The sequence below is a fragment of the Grammomys surdaster genome, unplaced genomic scaffold (assembly GCF_004785775.1).
Source record: "Grammomys surdaster isolate TR1022 unplaced genomic scaffold, NIH_TR_1.0 136, whole genome shotgun sequence".
Classification (NCBI taxonomy): domain Eukaryota; kingdom Metazoa; phylum Chordata; class Mammalia; order Rodentia; family Muridae; genus Grammomys; species Grammomys surdaster.
Window position 1 is genome coordinate 10205362 of NW_021604594.1, and position 7401 is coordinate 10212762.

The 7401-nt window shown below is 40.6% G+C and overlaps 1 pseudogene; it reads right to left on the bottom strand.

Annotated features, from left to right (window-relative positions):
- Nucleotides 1-1921: 1921 nt before the first annotated feature.
- Nucleotides 1922-3193, bottom strand: LOC114617428 (annotated as a pseudogene).
- Between the last annotated feature and the right edge of the window lie 4208 nt (nucleotides 3194-7401).

Below are 7401 nucleotides of genomic sequence, written 5' to 3' on the forward strand. Positions count from 1 at the left end.
TCTATCTATCCATCCTACCTCTATCTATCTATCTATCTATCTATCCATCCTATCTCTATCTATCTATCTACCTACCTACCTAGCCTATCTCTATCTACCTACCTATCTCTATTTATCTATCTATTGTTTTTCCCTGGGTTCCTGGGACTTGAACTCGGGGCCCTACACATGCCAGCTAGGCAAGCACTCTGCTATTGAGCTACTTTTTCAGTTTTGGGTTTTTGTAAAATCATTATTTAATTCATTGAAGGTCAAGTCTCTTTTAGGTTGTAGACTGCTTCTCTATTGAAAAGTAGCTTTCTGTCACATAAAACAAACCACCTAGGACTTAATTGCTATGAATGAGATGAATGAGTTTGTACCTGATTTTTAATAAATATGTGTCTATTAATATATACTAGTTATATATTATTAATATATTACTCCATATTACAATATTATATTAATATGTTATATTATATAGAATCAATAGATTATATAATATCTATTTTATTAATGTAATATATATATGTGAAACAATGAACAAGCATGACTATCCAGTTTGTAGGCCATCATTTGGAAGACATTCCATGGGTCCTTGTGACTTTTCCAATGTGCCCTTCAGCGACACTGGAAGACCACCTCTCTTAGTTTGCTTTCTATTGTCAAAACTAAAACCACAACCAAAAGCAAGTTGAGGGGGAAGTGGTATATTAATTTTACAACTCCAAGATCATAGCTCATCATCTAGTGAAATCAGGTTAGGAACTCAAGACAGGAACCTGGATGCAGGAACTGAAGTAGAGATCATGGAGCAGTGCTGCTTACTGGCTTGCTCTCAGTGACTTGCTCAGCCTGCATTCTCATACAACGAAGGACTGCATGCCCAGTGGTGGCACCACCCACAGTGAGCTTGGCCCTCCCACATATGTCATTAATCAAGAACATAACCTTCAGATGTGCCTATAGGACAATGTGCTGAAGGCATTTTCTCAGTTGAGATTACCTTTTCCATTATGACTTTAGATTGTGTCAAACTGACAAAAAAAAATGTAACCAGCACAATATGTCACTGCTCTCACATTGCATAAAGCAAGCCGCAAAGACCTCCTTTCCTTTATGTGGCAAGGGGACCCTGGGAGATGTGGGAACTAGCACTAGACTCCATCAGGAAGGGCAGCCCAGTCTCTTATTCACATTTGGCTCTCAGTTCTTCCAAGTACTGAGCCTGTTTTATGGTCTGAAAAATGGGAATAGTAATATATTCTGGCGTATCTTAAAGACTAATAACAATACCTAGTAAAAGTAAGCACTAAACAAATGTCAATAATATAATTATTGTGCTTTTTAAAAAAATTTTTAAAAGCTTTAAATTTATGTATATGTATGTACATGGGTCTCTCTCTCTCTCTCTCTCTCTCTCTCTCTCTGTGTGTGTGTGTGTGTGTGTGTGAAAGAGAGAGAGAGAGAGAGAGAGAGAGAGAGAGAGAGAGAGAAAGAGAGATGACATACTGCCTATAGAAAGCATTTACCTCCTAAAGGTTCCATAACCTATCCAAGCAATACTATTTTTTTTTTTTACCAGTTAAATACAGAATTTTAATCCCATAGCTTAACAATTAAGGGTCATACAACACATACCTAGCACGTCAGTCTAATGTACACAGCTATTATCAGTTACACAAGATATAGCCTAACAGATGCTAGGAACTTTTTAAACTAGTTTTTACAAGTATTTATTTTCATCTTGAACATTGAAGTCATTATACATACAGGGCAAAGTCAGAGCTTTTATATTTGTGTTTATTCTTCATTTAACTTTTAAAACACTACTATAGTTGAATATTAAAACAAAAACAATAGCCAAGTAGTGAGCATATTATGATTACAGTCCTTCCCACATTCACTACTGCATACAGAATGTCAAAGAATGACTGGCCCATTACGAGGTCTGACGCTGAACGCCACCTCTGGGGTGATGTTCATCATCCTCATACGCTTCTCCATTGTAATGACCCCGTCTTTCCTGATTTGGATCAAAGTCCACCAGTTCTACCTGATCCATTTCATCAGTCTCTTCTACTTCCTTCCTTTCAGGAAGGAGTTTTTCCAGCAAAGAGAGTTTATCAGGAGAGAGAAAGCCATTTTCAGGAAAGTTTACCTTAAACTCAATGATTAGCTGTCCCTTTTCATATGGACGACGATATATTGGCATGCCTTCATTTGGCACACATTTTATATCCCCATGCTTGACAATCTGACCTGGATGAGAGGTGATGACTATGGTTCGGTTGTCAAGTGTAGATATTGGCTTTTGGAAACCACACAATGCTTCAACCAGCTGTATGTCCATACACATGAAAGCTAATGTGTAAAGCTTTCTCCTCGCCTTGTAAAAACAGCATGGTCCTTCTGATCTAACACAATGATAATATCTCCTGGCTCCAGTCCTGGTTCTTGGTCTCCTTCACCGTGGAATGTTATCTTCTGACCATCTTTCATGCCTTTATCAATATGAACTTCTAAAATTTTCTTCTCTCAAACTATCTTTCTTCCATTGCAGCTTTTACATCTGTCTTTAGGACTGATGCGTTCTCCATGACCCTGGCACTCCATGCACACTGACTGAATTTGCTGAACCATTCCTGGTCCAATCTGATGAATCCTTATCTGCATGCCTGTCCCCCGGTAGTTGGGACAGCACTCTACTGCTCCTTTCTTACCACCTTGCCCTTCACATTTGTCACAAATCACATTCTTTTCCAGAGCCAGTTTTCTTGTTGCACCATTATATAAGTAAGTCTTCTAAGGTCACTGAGAGCTGATGAACAACATTCTTACCTCTCCTTTCTCTTTGCATTCTTCCTCCTCCTCCAAAGAATATATCAAAGATATATGGCAAAACCACCAATATGGCAAAACCACCACCTGCTCCGCCCTCTTTAATCGCCTGCTCGCCTCCTTTATCATATAATTCTCTCCCTCTCTCCCTCTCTCTCTCTCTCTCTCTCTCACTCTCTCTCTCTCTCTCTCTCTCTCTTGGAATCAGCAAGAACTTCATAAGCTTGAGAAATCTGTTTAAACTTTTCTCCTTCATTTGGATTCTTATCAGGGTGGTACTTCAAGGTCAATTTTCTATATGCCTTTTTCAATTCTTCCTGGGTGGCATTGGTTTGACCCCCAAAACATCATAGTAAGTGGTTTCTTTCACCATTTTTTACAGCTGGTGAGCGGGCCGGCGCTGGAAAGCGGAAAGAGGAGCGTAGCACAGCGCGCAGCTCGGCCAGACGCTGCTCCTCCACCACCCACCGAGCGTTCTGGAAAGTTCCGCAAGCAATACTATTAACTGAAGACCAAGTATCCAAATACATGAGCCTATGAGGGAAGTTTCTCATTGAAACAACTACAATTGAAACCAGTTGTTCATGGTTTACAAACTGATACATTTTCAAAGAGCAAACATACCATGAGAAAGCTTTGTAACCTGGTGTTAGTACTCTTAAATATTTCTGTTTGAAAACTGAGCCAAACATTTTAAGTATCTAAAAAGACACAAACTCCTCTGATTTCCAACAGTCAAATCTGACATTTTAGAAAACCTGGAGATTTGTGCTTGTTTTTCACAGACAAGTTATTTATTGTATTTTAGCATCTTTGCCAGTGGTCCCAAATATTGAAAATACACATGGCATGTTCTTGATGTTCAAGCAACAGTACACACAGACAGATGTGTCCCAGCCTCCTCTGCACCTGCCTCCTCATCAGGCCCACATCTGCTCTGCTTGTTTTTAGAGTGGTGTTGATACAAATTACCTATCCTCCTGACACCTCAGTGTTCCAAACTGTAGTTGGGCCACAGTAACTGTACACTTAAACACGCAGGTTACATTGTATAACGTTCTTAAAGATGTTTTCCATGGACCACAGTAACTGTACATTTAAACACACATGTTACATTGTATAATGTTCTTAAAGGTGTTTTGCATGTTCAAGAAAACCTCAGAATGCTGTTGTTTGTAACTATTATTGACCAAGTATTAACCTAAGGGCTAGCAGCTGGGTTTGAAGCAGCTTTAGAAACAGCCACATAGTCCCGTGGAATTTCATAACGTCCTCTCACAGACTGGGCTGGAGACAAGATGTCTTTACAGATGAGACCTCTTTACAGATAAAATTTGTTCCTGTGAGGAAAGGTGCTGGTGCATACAGGCTTGTGGTTCTGACTCTTCGTAACTGATGAGTTATCATGTTAGACTCAGGCTTGCAGAGAGAACAGCTCCAATGGTCTTAAAAGAATGTCATGTAACATTTATTAGAGTCATTGCAACAGGGACACCTCCCACTCACTTTGATTTAGTGACATTACCTCTGGTTAAAAGCATTAGGTAAGGCCACACACAGTGGCTGGTGATTTGGATAATTAGAAGGAATGGCAGAGGCCTGTCTCTTTACAAGGAAGTTAGCAGTGACACGCAATTAAAGCAAATGGTGGGGGTAGGCTGTAGCCATAAGGACTACAGTGGATTGGGTCAAATCAAACATTTATAAAATCCTGACTTCACAAAGGATTTCTGTTTCTCTATTTAACAAATTACTGCTGAGATGACTGTTAATTTACACAAGCAGAATAACAATTCAACACCATAGTCATTTTTCTCATAATTTGTGAGAGCACACAGACCCGCCACGACATCTGCTTACAATCTCGGGCAACTGAATCATCCTTGTCATGTATTTTTGGTGTGGGATTTTCTGCTTTAACATGGTGACTTCCATGGCCATCGACTATTATGATTCTGAGGGCTGTAAGAGAGGGAAGCAAGGGCTTGTTATTAAGTCTTTTTCAAACAAAGAAATGAAAGCTTAGGTCTGAGAAGGCGTTGTAAGTTTGCTTAGGGTGGAAATAAGCACAAACCCAAGCTGCACGTGGAAATGACTGAACCGTAAAAGCACATGCCTCAGGGAGCAGTTTTCTCCCTCTTCTTGAAACATAAGAGTGGTTATTAGAGTCTTTAGAGGAAATAAGCTGAAGGTGACAGGCCTTCACTTGAGAAAGGTGGGCACACGGACCCCTCCGCAGGGAAAGTTTCACGTTTTCCTCAGGCCACTTCCTCAAGTCTGTCAGGGTAGTGGAACAGAGAATGTGGAAAGAAAGTACCCTGTGCTTGACCTTAGCTATGTGTGGGTACCTGGCACTTGAAGAGGGACAAGGAAGAAAACAGAAGCCAAGATATCATTAACACTTATTTAGCTCTTAGTGAGGGCCAGAGGCAGAAGTATGTGCACTGTGTGATGTCAGACACCACAGCAACCCCGAAGGAAATTATTAGTATTGGTGATGGTGAGTGGATGGAGATGCTTAGAATACCTTACCAGAACTTGAACCTGGATGTATACTTTCAACCCCAGGTTGCGCCACCTCCCTGAAATGTAAACTATGTGTTGCTGAAGAGCTATTTCCCTAGCAATCAAACCTGTGTGTGGTGGCTCTGCAGGGAGGTAGAGGGGGCTTTCTACAAGCTCTTTCAGCAACAAGCATCCCTTGGGGGACTCAAGGTGGAGGGTTGGAACTGTTAACAACAGTAGAAATGTGAGGTGTAAAAGTGTTCGCATACAGGAATAGAAGAAAACAGGGTAGCGTCCATTGGGTGGTCCATCTCCCTTGAGATGCATGTTGGATATTCAGCTGTGGTATTAATTTTTATGTCTTCCATGCTGTTTCCTTGCTGACTTGGTAAATGACTCACTAACTTACTGAAATGGGTTGGGTAAATTCCTTGTGGGTATTACTGGGGCTTGGGGAGAAAGAGGAGGGAAGTCCCTCCATTTGGCGTTTCCTGAACCATAAATAATGGTGGTGTTCCATTCCTGGCAATATGCTTCTGTCATTAATTAACTTTTATGGAAAGCTATGATGTTCATGACTCTAGCCTCTCCCAGCTCTTGATCTATGTGGTGTTATGTGGTGCAGACAGCCGTGCTCACAGGTGGGATTTGTCTGACAGGGAAACCTGAATTAGTCTGTTGTGGAAAACCTGCTAATATATGGCATGTCCCTGTGTTGGGTGGGTGGGAAGGGAAAGAGTAACAGGGATGTCCAGCCCATTCCTTCTGATTGTCTTCCCAGCATGTGCACAGGGGACCAGAATATGCTGCTCTTTGTTAGGTTAACTTTTTTAAGATTTATTTTTGATATTTTTAAATATATACCTCTGGTATATCTGTGTATGAGTATGTATTTGTATGTACGAGTGACCTCAGAGGCCAGAGGAATTGGATCTTTGGAAGCAAAGTTACAGGCTGGTATGGATACTAGGAATCAAGCTCTATTCCTCTGGAAGAGCAGTACCTGCTCTTGAACAACTAAGCCATCTCTCTAGTCCATTAGGTTAAATTTTAAGTGTCAAGACTTTTTTCCCCAATATTGTAGAAAGGGCAAAAATCTTAGTCTAAAATTCAACAGTGCTCTTCATAGGAAGAGCAGGAACATAAGAACCTCCAGTCCACCAAGACCAAACAAAGGACTCTAGTCAAAGATAACCAAGACTGTCTTTTTGAAATAGGTCACATCTGTGTTAACAATCCTGCTAGAAAGGTACCTATTACAGTTGACCTAAAGTTTCCCCGTGTGGCTTTCAGACAGGATTAAAACAGTAACAACAACAAAAAGTATCTATTAGAATCACCAAAAGGACTTATTGTAATGATTGACACGAAATCATTGTTGACAACCATGCTGATTAAACCAATTAAGTTTTAAGTCTTTTTATGGATGGTCAGACTAAGAGTAGGCTTGAACCTCCAAAATGTCTCTTGGGGCCCAAGTTCAGGAATAATGCATTTTAAAAGACAAAATTCACAAAGATATGTCAAAGTTAGGGTTGGAGTAACTGTGACATGCCTCTTTCCTAGCAGAGCATAGTAGTGATTTTAGATGTAACTTCCACATTATTTTGCTTATATCTGGACCATACTCAAAGCCATGGAAATCTCAAATATGTTGCTAGGATAGATGTGATTTTGGGGGGAGGGGAATAGAGGGCTGAGAAATATCTAAGCCAACAAAAAATGGAGTCAGACCGGGGGACTCTACCTTAGTTGTTTCATTATAGAACACAGTGCTGGGTTCTACCTTTGGGATTTCTGATTTGTTAGGTCTAAGTGGGGCCTGACAATTTGCACCTGAAATAAGGTCCCAACATGGTGATGTACCTGATTCAAGAGGAAAACTTCAGAAGAAGCCTGGGCTTGGCAGTCAGAAAGCCTGAGGCTAGAATCTTGCTGCATTGCTGTGGATATTTGGAAAAGGTGCTAAGTTCAGGCTTCCTAACCATGGAAAAGAACGGTAGAAAGGGATTGCAAACATTGTTTTGTCTGGTTTGGTTTGGTTTGGTTTGGTTTGGTTTGGTTTGGTTTGGTTTG